The 23047-nt window shown below is 36.7% G+C and overlaps 1 protein-coding gene across 1 annotated transcript in view; it reads left to right on the top strand.

Moving 5' to 3' along the window:
- FBXL4 (F-box and leucine rich repeat protein 4) overlaps positions 1-23047 on the top strand; it is a 115670-nt gene that overhangs the window by 16958 nt on the left and 75665 nt on the right. The window lies entirely within an intron of this gene.

The raw sequence follows: 23047 nt of genomic DNA, 5'->3' as shown, positions 1-23047 counted from the left end.
GATGTAATATTTTTACCTGAGGATTCCTTGACCCTCAGCCTAGAATTTTTGGAGTGTTGTTTTATTATTTCCTTTATCATCATCCTTATTTAGGGTTTTATTGTTGAGTTTCTATTTGAGTTCATTTCTTTTGTGTTCCCTGAACCAGTTTCTATTTTTATCACATTATGACTTGTAAATGAGATATTAACTATTTCTGGCTTTTTAATATTTACAGTATCTAGAGTATGGTCAGTTTTTTATAAAAGCTCCATGTGTTACTGAGAGATATGTATATTCTTTTGCTATTCCATTTAGAAGATACCTTAAGTCTTTTAACTGATGTTTCTTCAGGAACTTGTTCAGTTCCATATTTTCCCTTTTATTCATTTTTCTGTCAGATGTATCCAAAGCTGAGAGAGGGATACCACAATCTCCTTTCACTCTTACATTACTGTCTTCATCTTAAAACTCTTTCAAGATTCCTTTATTAATATGGATGATAACAATTTAGAGTATAAATTTATTGCTTATTTTGCCTTATGGTCTTATTCTTTTTTGGCATGATATGGTTTCTTTGTTTTTCCTTTTCATTTTTTGAATGTTTTTGCGTAATATTTTTCTCATCCTCTTAGTTATATTTTGTATATGTCTTCATTTAAAAATGTATTTCTTATATGCAATAGATTGTATGGCTTTGTTCTAATCTAGTCACTTTTTTTACTAGATTGTTTGATCTCATCACATTTGAAATTATGAAGTTTAAGTTTATATTTTCTTCAACCTGCCTCTAATATTGTTTTTATATGTTTTTTTCACTCTCTTCCACCAATACAATATAAGAATTCTTTATTTTTCCTTAAATTTTTAAGGGTGATCCTATTCCTTCTGGCTCTCCCTGCCTCTCTCCATGTGTAATATATTTTCTCCAAAAAAACATTGATTCAGCTATAGTCAAAGTGTCACTAGATGCTATTTATCGTGTCTTGGGCCAGTGATGGTGAACCTATGACACTGCTGCCAAAGATGGCATGTAGAGCACTCTCTATGGGCACTTGGCTACCCTACCTCCCCACTCCCCACCCCCAGAGTTCATTACCAGAAAGGCAGAGGGACTCAGGTGGAGCTTCACCCTTCCCTCTCCATTCACCACCCCTCTGTCCAACATCCCAATGGGACCTCAGGGGGAGAAGGTGGACAGGTCCCAGACAGAGCTGGAAGGGAGCAAAGTGATTGGGCCACTCCCCTTCCCCTCTCTACAATCACTGAAGACATTAATCTCTTCACCCATTCCTCTGTCCAGCAGCCCAATGGGAGTGCTTTCATCCCTTGTGTGGGGTTTGGGGAGGGGCAGAGTGTACCCAGTATGTGGTGGTGGGAGGGGCACAGCACAAAGTCAGGGGTGGGGATGGGCATGGCACTCAGTTTGAGGGGGCGGGGCCTGGTACTCTGTCTCTAAAAGGTTCATCATCACTGCCTCAGACCCTCTCTTCACAGGACCTTCTACCTTTACTCCATGTTTTCTAGAGTACATTTAGAAGGAATTTTCTTTCTGGCCTTTCTGCTCTCACAGAGTTGCTTTTTTTTTTTTTTTAATTTTAATATTATTTTATTTGGTCGTTTTCATACATTATTCGCTGGAAACAAAGATCGTTTTCTTTTCCTCCCCTCCCCCCCCCCCCCCCCCCCCGCCTTTCCCTCTCCCATAGCCGACGCATGATTCCACTGGTTATCACATGTGTTCTTGACTCGAACCCATTTCCCTGTTGTTGGAGTTTGCATTATAGTGTTCATTTAGAGTCTCTCCTCAGTCTTATCTCCTCCAACCCTGTGGTCGAGCAGTTGCTTTTCAGCGGTGTTTTTACTCCCACAGTTTATCCTCTGCTTGTGGGTAGTATTTTTTTTTAGATCCCTGCAGATTGTTCAGGGAAATTGCATTGATACTTATGGAGAAGTCCATCACCTTCGATTGTACCACAATGTATCAGTCTCTGTGTATAATGTTTTCCTGGTTCTGCTCCTTTCGCTCTGCATCACTTCCTGGAGGTTGTTCCAGTTCACATGGAATTCCTCCACTTTATTATTCCTTTTAGCACAATAATATTCCATCACCAACATATACCACAATTTGTTTAGCCATTCCCCAATTGAGGGGCATCCCCTCATTTTCCAATTTTTGGCCACCACAAAGAGCGCAGCTATGAATATTTTTGTACAAGTCTTTTTGTCCATTATCTCTTTGGGGTACAAGCCCAGCAGTGCTATGGCTGGATCAAAGGGCAGACAGTCTTTTATCGCCCTTTGGGCATAGTTCCAAATTGCCCTCCAGAATGGTTGGATCAATTCACAACTCCACCAGCAATGAATTAATGTCCCCACTTTGCCACATCCCCTCCAGCATTCATTACTTTGCATAGCTGTCATGTTAGCCAATCTGCTAGGTGTGAGATGATACCTCAGAGTTGTTTTGATTTGCATCTCTCTGATTATAAGAGATGTAGAGCACTTTTTCATGTGCTTATTAATAGTTTTGATTTCTTTGGCTGAGAATTGCCTGTTCATGTCCCTTGCCCATTTGTCAATTGGAGAATGGCTTGATTTTTTGTACAATTGATTTAGTTCTTTATAAATTTTAGTAATTAAACCCTTGTCAGAGGTTTTTATGAAGATTGTTTCCCAATTTGTTGCTACCCTTCTGATTTTGGTTACATTGGTTTTGTTTGTACAAAAACTTTTTAATTTGATGTAATCCAGATTATTTATTTTGCATTTTGTAATTCTTTCTAATTCTTGCTTGGTTTTGAAGTATTTCCCTTCCCAAAGGTTTGACATGTATACTATTCTGTGTTCGCCTAATTTTCTTATAGTTTCCTTCTTTATGTTCAAGTCATTCATCCATTTTGAATTTATCTTGGTGTAGGGTGTGAGGTGTTGATCTAAGCCTAATCTTTCCCACACTGTCCTCCAATTTTCCCAACAGTTTTTATGAAATAGTGGATTTTTGTCCCAAAAGCTGGGATCTTTGGGTTTGTCATATACTGTCTTGCTGAGGTTGCTTGCCCCCAGTCTATTCCACTGATCCTCCTTTCTGTCTCTTAGCCAGTACCAAATTGTTTTGATGACCGCTGCTTTATAATATAGTCTGAGATCTGGGACTGCAAGACCCCCTTCCTTTGTATTTTTTTTCATTAATTCCCTGGGTATCCTTGATCTTTTGTTCTTCCAAATGAACTTTGTTATGTTTTTTTCTAAATCAGTAAAAAAAATTTTTGGGAGTTCCATGGGTATGGCACTAAATAGATAGATGAGTTTGGGTAGGATGGTCATTTTTATTATATTGGCTCGTCCTACCCATGAGCAGTTAATGTTCTTCCAATTGTTCAAGTCTAGTTTTAGTTGTGTGGAAAGTGTTTTGTAGTTGTGTTCATATAGATCCTGTGTTTCTCTCGGGAGATAGATTCCTAAGTATTTTATTTTGTCTTGGGTAATTTTGAATGGGATTTCTCTTTCTAGTTCTTGCTGCTGAGCTGTGTTGGAATTATATAGAAATGCTGATGACTTATGTGGGTTTATTTTGTATCCTGCAACTTTGCTAAAGTTGTTGATTATTTCAATTAGCTTTTTGGTTGAATCTCTAGGATTCTTTAAGGAGACCATCATGTCATCTGCAAAGAGTGATAATTTGGTCTCCTCCTTGCCTATTTTGATGCCTTCAATTTCTTTTTCTTCTCTAATTGCTACTGCTAGTGTTTCTAATACAATGTCAAATAATAGAGGTGATAATGGGCATCCTTGTTTCACTCCTGATCTTAATGGGAATGGATTTAGTTTATCCCCATTGCAGATGATATTAGCTGATGGTTTTAGATATATACTGTTTATTATTTTTAGGAATGACCCTTCTATTCCTATGCTTTCTAGTGTTTTTAGTAGGAATGGGTGTTGTATTTTATCAAAGGCTTTTTCTGCATCTATTGAGATAATCATGTGATTCTTGTTGGTTTGCTTGTTGATGTGGTCAATTATGTGGATAGTTTTCCTAATGTTGAACCAGCCCTGCATCCCTGGTATGAATCCTACTTGATCATGGTGGATGACCCTTCTAATCACTTGCTGGAGTCTTTTTGCTAGTATCCTATTTAAGATCACACAGAGTTGCTTTTATTGCCCATGACTGCCATATTTATTTAGTACTCCTACATTTCTATAATTTGGGGTGTTTAAGAAGCACATGATCTCTTCAGTTCTGGTTCTTTCTAAAAATGTTTTAAATGCGACTTTATTATTGAACATCTATCTTTTTTAAAATTTGTGGTTAAGCTCCAATTCACAGCATAGATCATCCTGGGCTGCATCCTGAGCTCCATTGGTATTTGCAACATATTATTCCATCTTGGGTACAGAAGAGTCTTGCATTTAAAAAATTTCCTTCTTTTTCTATTTCTGTCTTTCATCTGATGGCTTGCAGAATTTGTTGTTTCTGAACTGAATTGTTATATTTAACCATTATATCTTTTGTAGTTTGCAGCATTGGTTTTTTGTTGTACTTTTTTTTTTGAGGCAATCTTTGAATTCTTTAACTGGTAATTCATTTTCTTTGTTCTTAAGTTCTTCATGGAATTTCTCTTCTGTTATTTCTTTTTTTTCCCATTTGAATTAGTTTATTTAGTCAATTTAGAACATTATTCCTTGGTTACAATAATCACATTATTTCCCTCCCTCTCCTCCACCCACCCTTCCCACAGCCCATGTGCAATTTCATTGGGTATTACTTGTGTCATTGATCAGAACCTATTTCCATGTTGTTGATGTTTGCACTAGGATGTTCATTTAGTCTACATCCACAACCATATCCCTTCGATCCATGTATTCAAGCATTTGTTTTTCTTCAGTGTTTTTACTCCCATAGTGTTTCCTCTGAATGTGGATAGGGTTTTTCTCATAGATTCCTCCTAGTTCTTCAGGATCACTGCATTGCCACTAATGGAGAACTCCATTACATTCGATTGTACCACAGTGTATCAATCTTTGTGTATAATGTTTTCCTGGTTCTGCTCCTCTCACCCTGCATCAATTCCTGGAGGTTGTTCCAGTCCCCATGGAATTCCTCCACTTTATTATTCATTTGAGCTCAATAGTATTCCATCACCAACATATACCACAATTTGTTCAGCCATTCCCCAATTGAAGGGCATCCCCTTATTTTCCAATTTCTTGCCACCACAAACAGAGCAGCTATGAATATTTTTGTAGATGTCTTTTTCTTTATTATCTCTTTGGGGTACAAACCCAGCAGTGCTGTGGTTGGATGAAAGGGCAGACAGTCTTTTATCACCCTTTGGGCATAGTTCCAAACTGCCCTCAAGAATGGTTGGATCAATTCACAACTCCACCAGCAATGAATTAATGTCCCAACTTTGCCACATCCCCTCCGGCATTCATTACTTTCCTTTGCTGTCATGTTAGCCAATCTGCTAGGTGTGAGGTGATACCTCAGAGTTGTTTTGATTTGCATCTCTCTGATTATAAGAGATACAGAACACTTTTTATGTGATTTTCAATATTTTGATTTCTTTAACTGAAAATTGCCTATTCATGTCCCTTGCCCATTTATCAGTTGGAGAATGGCTTGATTTTTTTGTACAATTGGTTTAGCTCTTTATAAATTTGAGTAATTATATCTTTGTCAGAAGTTTTTGTTATGAAGATTGTTTCCCAATTTGTTACTTCCCTTCTAATTTTGGATGCATTGGTTTTGTTTGTACAAAACCTTTTTAATTTGATGTAATCAAAATTATTGATTTTATATTTTGTGATTTTTTTTTTCTAGCTCTTGCTTGGTTTGAAAGTCTTTCCTTTCCCATAGATCTGACAAGTATACTATTCTGTGTTTGCCTAATTTGCTTATAGTTTTCTTCCTTATATTCAGGTCATTCACCCATTCTGAGTTTATCTTGGTGTAGGGTGTGAGGTGTTGATCCAAACCTAATCTCTCCCATACTGTCTTCCAATTTTCCCAGCATTTTTTATGGAATAGTGGGTTTTGCTCCTCAAAAACTGGGATCTAAGTTTGAGATCTGGGACTGCAAGTCCTCCTTCCTTTGCATTTTTTTTTTTCATGATTTCTTTGGATATCCTTGATCTTTTGTTCTTCCAAATGAACTTTCTTATATTTTTTTCTAATTCATTAAAAATGTGTTTTGGTCGTTTAATGGGTATGGCACTAAATAAGTAGATTAATTTGGGTAGGATTGTAATTTTTGTTATGTTAGTTCATCCCACCATGAGCAATCAATGCTTTTCCAATTGTTTAGATCTAGTTTTCATTGTGTGGAGAGTGTTTTGTAATTGTGTTCATATAGTTCCTGTGTTTGTCTCAGCAGATAGAATTCCTAAGTATTTTATATTGTCTAGTGTGATTTTAAATGCAATTTCCCTTTCTAATTCTTGCTGCTGAAGTGTTGGAGATATATAGAAATGCTGATGACTTATGCGGCTTTATTTTGTATCCTGCAACTTTGCTAAAGTTGTTGATTATTTCGACTAGGTTTTTGATCGATTCTCTAGGATTCTTTAAGTAAACCATCATATCATCTGCAAAGAGTGATAGCTTGGTCTCCTCATTGCCAATTTTAATACCTTCAATTTCTTTTTCTTCTCTAATTGCTACTGCTATTGTTTCTAGTGCAGTGTTAAATAATAGAGGTGATAATGGGCATCCTTGTTTTACTTCTGATCTTATTGGGAAGGCTTCTAGTTTATCCCCATTGCAGATGGTGTTTGCTGATGGTTTTAGATATATACTGTTTATTATTTTTAGGAAAGGCCCTTCCATTCCTATACTTTCTAGTGTTTTCAATAGGAATGGGTGTTGTATTTTATCAAAGACTTTTTCTGCATCTATTGAGATAATCATGCATGTGATTTTTATTGATTTGCTTGTTAATATGGTCAATTATGTGGATGGTTTTCCTAATATTGAACCATCCTTGCATTCCTGATATGAATCCTCCGTGGTCATAGTGAATAACCATTGTGATGACTTGCTGAAGTAATTTTGCTAGTATCCTATTTAAGATTTTTGAATCTGTATTCGTTAAGGAGATTGGTCTATAGTTTTCTTTCTCTGTTTTTGACCTGCCTGGCTTTGGGATCAGTACCATGTTGGTGTTGTGAAATGAATTTGGTAGAACTCCTTCTTTGCTTATTCTGTCATATAGTTTCTAAAATCTTGGGATTAGTTGTTCTTTGACTGTTTGATAGAATTCATTTGTGAATCCATCAGGACCTGGGGATTTTTTCTTAGGGAGTTCTTTGATGGCTTGTTCAATTTCTTTTTCTGGGGTTGTTTAGGTAATCAATTTCTTCTTCTGTTAGTCTAGGCAATTTATATTTTTGTAAGTATTCATCCATATCACCTAGATTGCCATATTTGTTGCCATATAATTGGGCATAATAATTTTTAATGATTGCCTTAATTTCCTCATTATTTGAGGTGAGGTCTCCCTTTTCATCTTGTATACTGTCAATTTGGTGTTTTTCTTTCATTTTTTTAAAAATTAGATTGACTAGTACTTTGTCTATTTTATTTGTTTTTTCAAAGTACCAGCTTCTGAAAGTCTTATTTATTAAATCAATAATTGTTGGACTTTCAATTTTATTAATTTCCCCTTTGATTTTTTGGATCTCTAATTTAGTCTTCAGCTGAGAATTTTTAATTTGTTCACTTTCTAGTTTTTTAATTTGCATGCCCAATTCATTGACCTCTGCTCTCCCTAATTTGTTAATATATGAACTCAAGGATATATATTTCCCCTTGAGTTCTGCTTTGGCTGCATCCCATAGGTTTTAAAAAGATGTCTCATCATTGTCATTTTCTTCAATGAAGTTATTAATTGTTTCTATGATTTGTTCTTTAACTAACCAGTTTTGGAGAATCGGATTGTTTAATTTCCAATTAATTTTTGACTTCCTTATTATTACTAATATTTACTAATTGTTATTAGTATTAATTATTATTTTCATCACTTATTGCATTGTGATCTGAGAAGGTTGCATTTATTATTTCTGCTCTTTTGCACTTGTTTGCTATGATTTTATACCCTAATACATGGTCAATTTTTGTGAATGTATCATGTGCTGCTGAAAAGAAGGTCTATTCTTTTTTGTCCCTGTTTATTTTTCTCCACATATCTACTAACAATAATTTTTCTAACATTTCATTTACTTCTCTTATCTCTTTCTTATTTATTTTTTAGTTTGGTTTATCTAATTCAGATAGAGGAAGGTTCAGGTCTACCACTAATATAGTTTTTCTGTCTATTTTATCCTTGAGCTCCCCTAGTTTCTTCTTTAGAAATTTGGATGCTATGCCATTTGGTGCATACATGTTGAGTACTGATATTTCCTCATTGTCTATACTGCCTTTTATCAGAATATAATTACCTTCCCTATTTATTTTAACTAGATTTATTTTTACTTTGGCTTTGTCACTGTGGTTTCATGGTATCTGAATGACTTCTTCTTGGCAGCTTGTAATATCTTTTCTTTGGTCTGATAGTTCTTGAATTTGGCTATAACATTCCTAGGTGTTGTCAGTTAGGGATTAAGTACAGGAGGTGATCTGTAGATTCTTTCAATCTCCACTTTTCCCTCTTGTTCTAGAATATTGGGGCAGTTTTCTTGAATTTTTCAAGAATTGTTTTCAAATTCAAGAATTATTTTCTTGAATAATTTCCTGTAGTTTTATGTCCAGGCTTTTTCTTTTGTCATGGTCTTCTGGTAGACCAATGATTCTTAAATTGTCCCTCCTCAAACGATTTTCTAAATACTCTGTTTTGTGAATAAGATGCTTCATATTTTCCTCAATTTTTTTCATTCTTTTGGCTTTGTTTTATAGTGTCCTGCTGCCTTGTGAGGTTACTTAATTCTAGTTGTTGTATTCTGGTTCTTAAAGCCTGGATTTCAACCCTGGCTTTTTGGTCATCCTTCTCATTCTGGTCTGATTTTCTTTGGAGGTCATCTTTCATTCTTTTTACCTCATTTCTCATCTCCTTTGCCTCAGTTCCAAGCTGGTTGATTTTGGCTTTTAAGACACTATTTTCTGTTTCCAAATGACTTATCTTAGTTTTTAAATTATTTTCCCAATTCTCTTCAGCCTCTCTTAATTGTGTTTTGAATTGCATTTTTAGTTTTTCCAAGGCCTGCATCCATTTTGCTGGGGTTTCTGTTTTATTACTTGAATCTCCCTGTGAATTATTTGTTCTTTGTTCATTGCCTGTGCAGAAGCTGTCAATTGTAATTTCTTTCTTCTTTTTCTGTTGTTTGCTCATATTTACCCCTTCTTTGCTCTCTGAATTTGTCTGTGCTCTTACTCCTCTTTTTTTTTGGTTTTGGGGTTTTCTGTCAGTCTCCCCTCTTGGAGCTTCGTCAGATCTCTCAGTGTAGTCTCTAGGGGAGGAGTGTTGGAGTTTGAGCTTCTGGAGGCTTTTGATTGGATTAAAGTCAATGAGGGAGGGGTGTTGGAACTTGGAACTTCCCTGAGCTCTGAAGACTTTTGATGGGATAAATTTCAGCCTGGTTGGGCTAGATGTGCCCTGAGGCCAAAACCTCCTTGAAGGCTGGAGCAATATGGCGGGTGTCAGGCGTCCTGTCCAGGCTGCCAGCTCTTCACTCCCTCTCTAGCTGCTTCTCTACCACCTGTGTTCAATGCTCTGAGCCTGGCACAGCCCTGCCCACAAGGTATACCCTCCAGACCAGCAACTTTGCCCGCCCAGAGGTTCCTGCTGCTGTTGGAGGCTTAGCACTCTAGGTGGGGAGGAAGGGGTCCTGGGACCTTCCCTCTGCCTTTCCTCTAAGCCGGAGTGTTCTTGGATTCCTGCTTTTGGGGGGCATACCTTTTGAATTGAGTCCAGCAGGAGGGTTCCCCTGCTCTGTCTTGTTGTTAGGTTTGATTTTCAGTCTCTTAGGAGCATTTAGTTTGTGATCAGTAAGGAAAGCTTTTCAGAGGTCTGAATTATTGCTGGTCCTAAGCTGCCATCTTGACTCTGCCTCCTCTTCTGTTATTTCTTGCATAATGATGTTAAGGATTTTTTGTCCTATCATGTACTTCTGGGAAATATGTGATTGCCTCTAAATATCTTGCCAAGCAGATTTTTTAAATATTATTGTTTTTCATGTCTTTCCTTATAGATTGTCCTTCACCTCTCGGCATTTGCATTTCTACTCCATAGTTTTCTTTTACTTCTTTGATAAGACTTGCCATTGCAGGTTTCAGTTTTTCTTTTCTGCCCATTATTTAATGGCTACATATTTTCTCTCATAATTCTCATTTCTCTTTTCAAATCACTTAGAACAGAGTGTTGTGGTTCCATTCTCCTTATCTTTTACAGTATCTTCTGAGTGTTTGATCATTTTTCTTTGTTTTCCAGCACTTATGCATATATCCCTGAAGTCATTGATTAGATATGGAGGTCATATTGCTTTCTGTTGTTAACATTTTCCTTATTGATTTATCTGTTTATGTTCAAGGTCTTTAAAGTTTTCTTCTTCCTGAGATTTTTGTTTATTCTCTTCCTGATTTCCCCCCATTCTCCTTTTGACTCTCACCTTCTGATGGTGATTTCCTTGGGAATTGGATTGCACAGCATCTCAGCCTGGGCAATTATAATTCACCAATTTAGGTCTTTGCCATAAACTGACTTTCGGGTAGTCAGATCAGAGCCATATGCTTTGTTCTTTCCCTCAGATTTACTGGACTGCTGCACAGCCCCCTTTCCCTGTCATGATATCCTGGCTAGGTGTCTTGTTCTACTCCCTTTACTACATAGTTCTGTGTCCTAGCACCACAGTTCAAAGAGCTGCTTCAGTGATTGTCTCTTCTAACACAAGCAGTTTAGAGCTTAGCCATATTAATGCTACACTGTTGTCTGTCCTGGCACTTACAGTTCAGAGCTTTGCAGTGCTGGTGCTATGGGGGTAGTGGCCCCACCAGGCCTCTGGAAGGGCTGCCTCTTGTCACACTGCCTGTCTGTCACTATTCTGATCAAACTTCCATAACCTTGAGCCAGGGTCTTTATGGTACAGAAAAGAGGTAAGGGGAACCAAGCCATGGGTTTGAGTTTTGTTACAAATAACTACCTATGGGTTGGGTCTTTGGGTTTGCTAGTACAGCCTTACTGCCATTAGCATGGGAGGTGGGGAAGGGGTGCTGAGTGAGTTCAAGGCCATTGAATGTAAATATATGAGTTTTTGGTTTTTGTTATTTTAAAAAACATTTGGGGTGGCCTAGACCATGGAAACAGCTAAAATTGCTTTGTCTCTGGGACATGAGTTCTGTTTTGGAGAGGTTTTAGAAGTGAGGATCAAATAAAACATTTAATCCTTCATTTTATACATGTGATCTGAAAGTCCAATAATTTCTTAATCATAATTTATTCTCTTAAAACAGAGTGGCAACAACCAAACAAAAGAAATCATGTTCTGTACCATTTCTTTTTATCAATAAAAGAAAGTTTGCTAGTTTGGAAATGAGGGGAAGTGACAAAAGTAAGCTCTTACTCTATCCAGGCACTGTGGATACCAAATATGAGAGAGTCTCTGCTTTCACAGCATTTATATTCTCTTAGATGGATACATGGTCACACATAAGTAAATACAGGAACATATACAACCAATTCACAGTAATTTGAAGTTGGACACTAACTACTGGGTTAATTGGGAAAGATCTCTTAATGATAATGCGATGGTACTTGAACTAAGCATAAAAAGTTGTTATGGGAGCTAATAGGAAGAGGTGAATAGAGAGAACACTTTAGGCATTAGAGTGAACTTTTAAGAACCATTAATGTGGGAGATGAAATCTCTACTTGTGTATTGGGAATCCCAAGTAGGCTATCCTTATTGGTCTTTAGCTATAGAAGGGAATATAATGTCTCAGTCAAGGAAATTTGCCTGGAGCCAGATTGTGAATACTTTAAAAATACCAAATAAAAGAGTTTCTTTGTTACCTTTGTTGTTTATTGTTATTCATCCTTCATTTTTTCTAACTAGCTCCTGTTCTTACTCCCTCCATAGACTGTGTCCGGTACCTCCAGTCCTTGCTGAATCCATAACTACTCTTTGTCCTAGTATAGTCTTTACTCCTTTTGCTCACTTCAGCCGGAAAAATGGTTCACTCTGTCTTCTTTGTCAGTCTTAGTTGTACTTTTCCTTCTCTCTTCTGTATAATACTCTTATATCCTCCATCATCCTAATAAAAGTCAAGTTTTTTCTTCTGAGAACCCCTTTTTTCCTGTTGTCCTGTTGTTAAGCTTTGCTTCTTTTTCCTTCATTCTTGCTAAGGACCTAGAGTATAGAAATATGTTCTTCCAATCCTTCTACTTTTTTCCTCAAAGAGGGAGGTCAATTTATGTTTTACAAACATCAAGCACTATCTGAAAGCTACTGTAAATTTTACCTAAGTACTTCATGGTGGTTATTATTTTCAACCTTCTTTCTTGAAACTGATTTACACCTTAACCCTGTGTAAAACTTTTTTTGTGGGCAATTATCACCTCTTAATATCTTGATAACACCCCATAAATTTCTTCCCTTTTTCCTTGTCTCAACACTTTCTCAATCCCATTCATCTCCCCTTAATTTTTAAAAGTGTCCTGTTTATTTCACTAATTTTCTACTCATCAATTCTTTTAGCTCTTTTGTTCCACATGTCTTCTGTAACATACCTTCATTTCTTTTGTCAACTATCGACTCATTCTTCTGGAGCCTACCTCCTTGTATACTTTTTAATTGTCCTTGATTCTTTTTCATTAAAAACCTAGAAGTAGAATTTGGACCAGGACTGGACCTCCATATTTTGTTAAATTTCTCCTCCCCAAATTTAACTTCTGACCTGTTTCCCTATTCAAAATCCACCAAAATCATCTACAAGGTTTTTTTTTTCTTATTCTCTCTTCTCTTGTTCCTTCTCCAACAAACTTTCACCATGAAAATTAGAAGTACAGTTATATTTTTTCATTCAATAAAATTAATAAAGTGCTTATACTTATAGAGTTTATATTCCATTGACTGGATATAATATTGCAGAAGGACATAGTACAAGGCATATTGAGGAGGAGGAGAGCACTAATAATTTGGGTAATCTAGAAAAGGCTTCAAAGAGGAGGTGTTTTCTTAGTTGAACCTGGAAAAACAATGGCATTAAAAAGTATATAGATGCATAGGGAGCATAGGAAACAGCTTGTGTGAGTGCATAGGTGTGAGAGACAGGGTTTAGGGAATTGTTAGCAGTTCAATTTTACTTAAATGTAGAATTTTGAAGGAGATCTTTGTGAAATAAAGTGAGACAGATGGAAAACAGATTGTAGAGGGTCTTAAATGTCAGAGTAAGAGGTTTGTACTGGTAGTAGGGAGCCACAGGAGGTTTTAGAGCAGTGTAGTGGCATAATCAGACCAGTACCTTAGGAGCTTAATTTTGGAAAGTATGTGGAAGATAGATTGGGGAGGGGAGAGACTTAAAACTGGAAAACCAATTAGGAAGCTGCTACAGGAGTATAGATGTGAGTTGATAGATATTTGAACTAAGATATAGCCTTGTAACTAAAGAAGAGGGGAATGAAAGATATATCAAATACAATCAAGAAAATTTGGGAATTATTTAGATATGAATCATAGGAACAGGAAAGAAGGATGACTTGAGAATGGTGCTGTTTTTACATAGAAATAAGAAAGTTAATAGTTAGAAAGGGTTGGGGTGGGTGGCATAAGTAATGAATTTTGTTTGGACAGACTGAGCATAATAAGATGTTGATGAGATATCCAAAAGATAGTTAGTAGAAAGTCAATGGTAGGTGATTGGATATTTAATACTAAAAGACAATTTTTTTCTTCTACTATTGCTGTTTGTATTCTCTCTTACATTAATAAATGCTTTTCCTTTTATATTTTTCTACATGTCTATAAGCCAGTAATGGGACCCTTATACTGACTTGTATTTTAAAACTTTGAACGTTAAAAGAAATCAGTATTCTTGGAAATAGCTTCCTTTTATCTCTCCAATCACCTCTTTCATGAATCTTCCTTTAATTTCCATCAGAGTTTCTTTGTGGCAATAGTACAGAAAAATCTTTTATATATTCAGGCCTCCTTTTGTACTAATAGAAGTATTTCTTTTTCCCTCATTCTCCTTGATCCACTGAATTTTCAATATGTATCATTCCATCCTCCTTCTGGATATCTTCATAGCTATTCCTATGTCTGATTCTTGCCTATTGTATTTCAGTTTTTTGTTAGCCTCCCCCCCCCAACTTTTTTCCTTTATACCAGTTTATGGAATCCTTCAAATTCCTAAAGAAAGGTTTTTTTCCCCCATGATGTTTTGGTCTGTGCTTTTTCCTTGGTCAGTTTTCTGCCTTTATTCTTTAATGTCATATATATATGTATATATATATATATGACATACATAATTTTATATATATATAATCACCTTTTAAAAAATTAAGCAAGTCTTATTGTCTTCCTTCCTTCCTTCCTTCCTTCCTTCCTTCCTTCCTTCCTTCCTTCCTTCCTTCCTTCCTTCCTTCCTTCCTTCTGCCCTCCATCCCTCCCTTCCTCACTACCATCCCCACTGATCCCCTTTCTCACAAGAGAGGACCATTCCTTGAAGCAAATACCCAATATATAGAAAAAACAGATCAACATATTGGCCATGTTTGAATGTGTGTGCATGATTCTAGTCTATCATCTCTCTGCTGAGAACCAGGAGGCATGCTTTGCCATCAGCCATTGGAGGGCAAAATTATTCACTGAATTATCAGTGTTCTGAAGTCTTTTCCAGTTGTTTTCCTTTGCATTATTGTTATCAATGTATTAATTGTTTTTGCAAATCTACTTATTTCATTCATCATGTTTCAAGCCTTTCCAAGTTTCTCTGAGTTCTTCATATTCATTAATTTCTATAGCACAAATCGTCCTTTGCATTCATATTCAATACTCAACCATTCCCTAATTAACTAATACCCATTTTCTTTTCCAGGTCTTAGTTATTATAAAAAAATTCTCATAGTTTTGTATGTAAGTTTTGCCTTTGAAAGTATAATTTTAGTGTAATTCCAAATTTAAAATTGCACATTAAATTTTTTTCCTCAGGTCATCTATTTTATCAATCATCCCATAGACATATGCAATGGTAATTACTTTTGGGAGGGCAGTGGATCAATATGCATCCTTAATTTCAGGCCTTTTCTTGAGTAATATGTTCTATTTTCTTCTATTCCTATTCCATATTTTATTTTTGAAAAAGTTTTTTATTAAGCCTGTTATATCTTCTCAATATAATTTTATCCTGATTTCTTTGGGAATATTTAGGATTGTAATAGAGGCTGGCACTAGAGAAAAAGTGCCAGGCTGAAGTGTATGTGAAATTGATCACCTTGATGGGGGAGGGGCTCCAGGAGTGGACTCCAGAGGAGAGAAGACTCTGACTGGGAGAGAGCAGTGAGGCTCTCAGTCCAGAGAGGGGGATAAAGACTTTCTCCTGAGGGTTATCCACTTTTCCTGCTGGTGACTGGAAATCTTTCCCCCCAACACTTCCCAATTCAAGGGACTTCTGAAGCGAAACCTGAGCAGACTTTACCTCAGCTCCTGTTGCCCAGGGGTGAGTCAACCTGACTTTCTCTCAGGGGGCTTAGGCTGCAAAGGCCTGAGTTCCCCCTCCCCCCCCCCCCCCCCCCCCCGAACTTGAGGAGGGAGGGGAGAGGCTTTATTTATTTATTTATTGCTTTTAAACATTATTTTATTTGGTCATTTTCAAACATTATTCATTGGAAACAAAGATCATTTTCTTTTCCTCCCCCCGCCCCCCCCCCCCCCCGACACCTCCCATAGCCGACGCGTGATTCCACTGGGTATCACATGTGTCCTTGATCCAAATCCATTTCCATGTTGTTGGTATTTGCATTAGGGTGTTCATTTAGAGTTTCTCCTCAATCATATCCCCTCAACCCCTGTAGTCAAGCAGTTGCTTTTCCTCGGTGTTTTTACTCCCACAGTTGGTCCTCTGCTTGTGGATAGTGTTTTTTCTCCTAGATCCCTGCAGATTGTTCAGGGACATTGCATTGACACTAATAGAGATGTCCATTACATTCGATTGTACCACAGTGTATCAGTCTCTGTGTACAATCACTCTGCATCACTTCCTGGAGGTCTTTCCAGTTGACATGGAATTTCTCCACTTTATTATTCTTTTTAGTACAATAGTATTCCATCACCAACATATACCACAATTTGTTCAGCCATTCCCCAATTGAAGGGCATCCCCTCATTTTCCAATTTTTGGCCACCAGAAAGAGCGCAGCTATGAATATTCTTGTACATGTCTTTTTCCTTATTATCTCTCTGGGGTACAAACCCAGCAGTGCTATGACTGGATCAAAGGGCAGACAGTCCTTTATCACCCTTTGGGCATAGTTCCAAATTGCCCTCCAGAATGCTTGGATCAGTTCACAACTCCACCAGCAATGAATTAAAGTCTTGACTTTGCCACATCCCCTCCAGCATTCATTACTTTCCTTTGCTGTCATGTTAGCCAATCTGCTAGGTGTGAGGTGATACCTCAGAGTTGTTTTGATTTGCATCTCTCTGATTATAAGAGATTTAGAACACTTTATGTGCTTATTAATGGGTTTGATTTCTTTATCTGAAAACTGCCTATTCATGTCCCTTGCCCATTTATCAATTGGAGAATGGCTTGATTTTTTTGTACAATTGATTTAGTTCTTTGCAAATTTGATTAATTAAACCTTTGTCAGAGGTTTTTGTTATGAAGATTGTTTCCCAATTTGTTGCTTCCCTTCTGATTTTAGTTACATTGGTTTTGCTTGTATAAAAACATTTTAATTTGATGTAATCAAAATTATTTTACATTTTGTGTCTCTTTCTAAGTCTTGCTTGGTTTTAAAATCTTTTCCCTTCCCAAATACTATTCTGTGTTCATCTAATTTACTTATAGTTTCCTTCTTTATATTCAAGTCATTCACCCATCCTGAGTTTATCTTGGTGTAGGGTGTGAGGTGTTGATCCAAATCTAATCTCTCTCACACTGTCTTCCAATTTTTCAAGCGGTTTTTATGAAATAGTGGATTTTTGTCCCAAAAGCTGGGGTCTTTGGGTTTGTCATAGACTGTCTTGCTGAGGTCATTTACTCCAAGTCTATTTCACTGATCCTCCTTTCTGTCTCTTAGCCAGTACCAACTTGTTTTGATGGCCACTGCTTTATAATATAGTTTGAGATCTGGGACTGCAAGTCCTCCTTCCTTTGCATGATTTTTCAAGATTTCCCTGGATATCCTTGATCTTTTAAGTATATTAATTTAGGTAGGATTGTCATTTTTATTATGTTAGCTCGTCCCACCCATGAGCAATCAGTATTTTTCCAATTGTTTAGATCTAGTTTTAACTATGTGGGGAGTGTTTTGTAGTTGTGTTGATATAGTTCCTGTGTTTGTCTCAACAGATAGATTCCTAAGTATTTTATATTGTCTAGGGTGATTTCAAATGGTATTTCTCCAATTCTTGCTGCTGAAGTGCATTGGAGATATATAGAAATGCTGATGACTTATGCGGCTTTATTTTGTATCCTGCAACTTTGTTAAAGTTGTTGATTATTTCGACTAGCTTTTTGATCGATTCTCTAGGATTCTTTAAGTAAACCATCATATCATCTGCAAAGAGTGATAGCTTGGTCTCCTCATTGCCAATTTTAATACCTTCAATTTCTTTTTCTTCTCTAATTGCTACTGCTATTGTTTCTAGTGCAGTGTTAAATAATAGAGGTAATAATGGGCATCCTTGTTTTACTTCTGATCTTATTGGGAAGGCTTCTAGTTTATCCCCATTGCAGATGATGTTTGCTGATGGTTTTAGATATATACTAGTTATTATTTTTAAGAAAGGCCCTTTTATTCCTATACTTCCTAGTGTTTTCAATAGGAATGGGTGTTATATTTTATCAAAGGCTTTTTCTGCATCTGTTGAGCTAATTATATGATTCTTGTTGTTTTGCTTGTTAATGTGGTCAATTATGTGGATGGTTTTCCTAATATTGAACCATCCTTGCATTCCTGGTATGAATCCTGCCTCGTCATAGTGGATAACCCTTGTGATGACTTGCTGGAGTCTTTTTGCTAGGATCCTGTTTAAGATTTTTGCATCTATATTCATTAAGGAGATTGGTCTATAGTTTTCTTTTCTGTTTTTGACCTGCCTGACTTTGGGATCAGTACCATGTTTGTGTTGTAAAATGAATTTGGTAGAACTCCTTCTTTGCTTATTCTGTCAAATAGTTTGTATAATATTGGGAACAGTTGTTCTTTGACTGTTTGATAGAATTCATTTGTGAATACATCTGGACCTGGGGATTTTTTCTTAGGGAGTTCTTTGATGGCTGTTCAATTTCAGGAAAGGTTTTAGATAGAGATAGGGACCCACTTTCCTTTTCCCATTCTTCCCTGCCCATTATTCCTTTTGTATTATCTGATTGAGTTAACATTAAAAGTTATCTGTTCCTCAAGCTGAGTGTGAGTAAACGAATTGAGGGGAGACCTTTTGGTCTCGAGTAGTGGAGGGGGGACAAGAGGGACAAGAGTGAATTGGGGAGAGCAGCTTTAGCTAAGGAGGGAAGGCAGAAGGGGGAAAATCTTCAAACCCCCTCTCCTGTCTCTGAGCCAAATTGTTATATCTGCTGTCTCCCCTGAACCCCGCTTTGAGAAGGGGTTCTCCTCTCTTCCCCCTCTCCAGATACCTCAGGGTACAAGATTCCCTTTGGGGGTACAAAAACTTATCCTTCTTTCATTTTTTTAAGACAGTATGTACATTGTAGTGTTTCAGTAAATGCTTGTTAAGTGATTTATTGATTAATTGATGGATAAGTGAAGGAGATAGAAGGGAGGGAAATTTGAATGATATTTGTCAATGAAGGTTATAAGAAATAAAAACTGATATCAAGGCAAAAAAAAGAAAGAGAGGGGAAGTTTTTGTACCCCCAAAGGGAAGCTTGTACCCCAAGGTATGGAGAAGGGGAAGAGAGGGGAACCCCCTTCTCAAAGTAGGGTTCAGGGGAGACCTGATTCAGGTTCAGGGAGCAGATGTAACAATTTGGCTCAGAGAGAGGAGAGGGGGTTTGAAGATTTTCCCCCTTCTGTCTTCCCTCCTTAGCTAAAGCTGCTCTCTCCAATTCACTCTTGTCCCTCTTGTCCCCTCTCCACTACTCGAGACCAAAAGGTCTCCCCTCAATCTGTTTACTCACCCTCAGCTTGGGAAACAGATAACTTTTAATGTTAACTCAATCAGATAATACAAAAGGAATAATGGGCAGGGAAGAATGGGAAAAGGAAAGTGGGGAAATGGGGTCCCTGTCTCTAAACCCTTTCCCTTCCCTTCTTGAGTTTGGGGGGAACTCAGGCCTTGGCAGCCTGAGCCCCCAGAGAAAGTCAGGTTGACTCACCCCTGGGCAACAGGAGCTAAGGTAAAGTCTGCTCAGGTTTCGCTTCAGAAAGTCCCTTCAATTGGGAAGTGTTGGGGTGAAAGATTTCCAGTCACCAGCAGGAAAAGTGGGTAACCCTCAGGAGAAAGTCTTTATCCTCCTCTCCGGACTGAGAGCCTCCCAGTCAAGAGTTTTCTCTCCTCTGGATTCCACTCCTGGAGCCCCTCCCCCATCGAGGTGATCAATTTCACATACTCTTCAGCCTGGCACTTTTTCTCTAGTGCCAGCCTCTATCACAGGATTACAAAATTTTCTTTTTTTTATTGAATTATGTACATGTGATATATATATATATATATATTTCTAAAATGCTGTTGAAGTGTTTTTTCTGCCTAGATATTTTAGTGCTGTTCAAATACTATTTTATACCTTTATTTCCTTATTACTTCATTGTCATATGTTTTGTTTCTTGTGAACTATTTCAGAAATAGTATAGCCACTTCCCTTCAAAATATTGTGCTTTATTTTCCTTTTCCCCCCTTCCCTTTCATTCTCTTATACCAGTAAGAATTTCTTTCCATATTTTAAAAAAAATCCAACTTATTTCAGGACAGCACTTGAACATAACCTTTCCCTTACCCTGGCCCCAGTTCATTTTTTAATCTTTCCTTTTACTTTTCCAGTATAAACTTTTTCCTTTAAACCTGCTGTTGAGGCAGAACTCCTCTGTAGTTCCTGCCATCCTGCTTCTCTCCGCCTCATCGACTTTCCATCTCACTTCAAATCTCAGTAGAAAACATATGTTCTCCCTTGTCTCTACCTCTTAATTTCTCTTTTCCACTGCTATTACTTTCTCTGTAATTGTATTATTTAACTTTGTAAAGCATTTTAGAATATGAACGATGCAGATGAAAATAAAGTTGTATTATAATAGAATCATGTAGTATAGAACAAATTGCTTTCCAAGGAGAGTAGAAGTCTCATGGTACAAGTTAAAATGACTTTGTTTTTGTACTCATTGGCTGCTAGTTTAAAACTTCAGTTTGTTGTAAAGAATTGCCATCCTTTTAAATAGTGTTGGAAGAGGGTAATCTAAGCAGGTGATTCAACAAAGACCACCTGAATTCTAATTCTAGCTAGCTGTGTGACTTCAGACAAAATTGATCTCCCCATACTCTTTTGTTACATGTGTATAACAAGAGGATTTATGTCCATATTATATTACTGTAATAAAAGTATCATTCAGGAGAAGTTTTGACACACATTTTTAAAGGACTGCAAAAATCTTTTAAAAAAACGAACTTAAGAAAACCAGTGTGGGCATTTGTTTTGCTTGACTATATGTTTTTGTAATTGGGAATTTTGTCTTTCTTGTTCTCTCAATTCGGGGAGGAGGGGGAGGAGAGAGAGAGAGAGAGAGAGAGAGAGAGAGAGAGAGAAGATACTTGTTGGAAAATAAAATCAATAAATAAAAATACTTGTCATGAAAAAAAAATACCCCAGAAAGTATCAAAGTGATATTATGCACTTAGTCTTTTCACAGAAGTTAGAGGGCAAATTTGTATTTCTTTACATGCCCTTAAATAAATAACTTTGTTGGTGGATACTCTCCTAATTTCCACATTCCTATTAAAGATATCACATCCTTTTATGATAATTTTTTCTCTCTGTCTTTAGAATTTCATCCTTGAGAGTAAAAGAAAAAATCTCTCCAGTATTTTTTCTGATTTATTTCCAATCTTCCTGATCTAACTTCTTTTCTAGAATTTTAGGCCACGAAATCTTATGTTTCTGTCAAGAAGGTCTTTAGAATACTTAGAATACTCAGATGACATCACTTCTGTTTTTGTCTCCATTGTTTTTATCTAAATATTCTTCATTATTCATTTCCCCTCTAGTTCCTGGATTTCTTATGTGGGCATATCCAGGTATTTTTAATATTCAAAGCTATTCTTATTTTATCTGTTATTTATTTTGCTGTTTTTTTGATAATGTATACTCTTCCACAGTTATATTACAGTTATGAGTCTTAGCAAACCTCATTGATATCTAAGAGGTCAAATTTAGGTGACTTGGAATCAGGAAGACTTGAGTTCAAATTTGACCTCAGATAGTTACTAGCTTGATGACTTTGGTCAAGTCATTTAACCTCTGTTTGCCTCAGTTTTCTCATATAAAACACGAGGAAAATAATGGCACCTATCTCACAGGGTTGTTGTGAGGATCAAATGAGATAATAATTGTAAAGCACTTAGCGCATAGTGCCTGGCACATAGTAGGCACTATGTAAATGCTATTTTTAAAAATTAATAATTCACCTTTTTGTGTTTCTAATTCATTGGGCCTATTAACCCATACTTTCTGCATTTTTATGAGTTCAACCCATGAGTTTTATTACTATCTCTATTCATACATTTTGTCTTCTGTGAACCTCTAAGCATTTCAGGGGCCATACTTTTGGCACTGTAGTTTACTCTCTCTTGTAGTTTCATTGTAACCTTTCCTTGGTGGATAAACATTGGTACATCTTTATGTCCCTTTATTTTTAAGACTCCAGATGATTCTCACTGACCCTTGTTAGGTATTTCGAGCCAGGGGCTTTTCATTCTGTATTGAAGCTATGGTTTAAACTCTTAGACAAACATCCTTTTGACTAGTTGTTCACTTCCCAAATATGTTTTTATTTTCTAAATCCCTGGCCATTTATGGGCATCATGATTAAAACATTACATATACCTCTAAGGTGTTTAGTTTCCTATTGAAATTTTCATAATCTCTGGCAGTGCTTTCTCAGTTTTTCCTGGCAATATCGTTTGTGCCCATGTGCATTACCAGAAGTGGATAGTAGTCACCCATTTTGACACATCTTGAGAGGCTTTCTGTTACATCTTGGTAATATGCTCTTGGAAGATAGCAAACCTCTCTGTTATCAGGTCAACAAATAGCTGCCTTAGTACCTTTCTGAAAGGAAATCACCAACTACTCATCTCTTTAATCTGACCCATGCTGCATTTTCTTTTATCTGATGGCACCTGGTCATTTTATTTTTTATTCCTTGAAGGACATTCAATTGATTATTTCTCACATCATACACTTTCTCAGAACTTCCTTTTCTTCTGGAAAAATCTTAAATTTGTTTCTGAGCTTCAAATATTTAGTGACCTTTCTGATCTCACTCTCTCCTTTGTATAGCATTCCACTGTCCCTCAAGCACCCAATATAGGTCTAGAATATTCCCCTTCAGATATGTCTTCCCATTTGTGTGGATACTGAACTTCTTTTTCTCCTTTGTTTTATTTTATTTGGTTTAGGAATATTTCATTTTCTGTAACAACTTGGAATGTGGACAGATATTCCTCAAACCCTTTTTCTAGAAGGCTGGTCAGTCTAAACTTTGTTTTTAAAAATTTTAGTTTTATCAGTATTTATTTTCACATTGCCAAAATTCCCCCTGAATTTCCTTTCTCCCCTTTCAGTGAACCAACTCATACTTGGGGCATAGATAAGTATTACTTGATCAAATAAGAGACATCAATATCACATATTTGAGTGAGAAATTCTTTTGTCAATTTTAACTTCCATTTTACA

This window comes from Monodelphis domestica, chromosome 2, assembly GCF_027887165.1.
Source record: "Monodelphis domestica isolate mMonDom1 chromosome 2, mMonDom1.pri, whole genome shotgun sequence".
NCBI lineage: Eukaryota > Metazoa > Chordata > Mammalia > Didelphimorphia > Didelphidae > Monodelphis > Monodelphis domestica.
Note: the sequence above shows the minus strand (reverse complement) of the source record. Positions and strands in the feature narration are given on the sequence as shown.